Raw genomic sequence first — 491 nt, 5'->3', positions numbered from 1 at the left:
AGCCTGGAGTGCTGCAGTCCATGGGGTTGCAAAGAGTCAGACATGACTGGGCGACTGAACCGAACTGAACTGAGGTAAGGGAGAGGATGCAGAGATAAGGGAGGAATAGTCAAGAAACAATAGTGCAGCCTCGGGGCAGTGTCCTGGTTCCCCTTCAAGCTGTTTTGCAGATACTGAAATCCTCACCACGTGGGAAAAGTTAATAATATGATGCCCAGGAGCATGTAGACCCCAGACTGGTTGGAACTAGAAGTTGATGATGCTAATGTTCACTTATCTCACCACCAACAAATCAGAATAATGTCCATGAGCTGATCATGTGCTCTTTGAATGATTACTATAAAACTACCCCCTCCAGGTTGGGACACACAGTTTTGAGGGCATTAGCCTGCTGTGTTCCCTTTTGCCTTGCAAAGCAATAAAGCTATTCTTTCCTACTTCATCCAAAACTCTTGTCTCAGGGATTTAACTTGGTGCCGGGGTACAGAGGC

This window comes from Bison bison, unplaced genomic scaffold (genome assembly GCF_000754665.1).
Source record: "Bison bison bison isolate TAMUID 2011002044 unplaced genomic scaffold, Bison_UMD1.0 scf7180017864369, whole genome shotgun sequence".
Taxonomy (NCBI): Eukaryota; Metazoa; Chordata; class Mammalia; order Artiodactyla; family Bovidae; genus Bison; species Bison bison.
Note: the sequence above shows the minus strand (reverse complement) of the source record.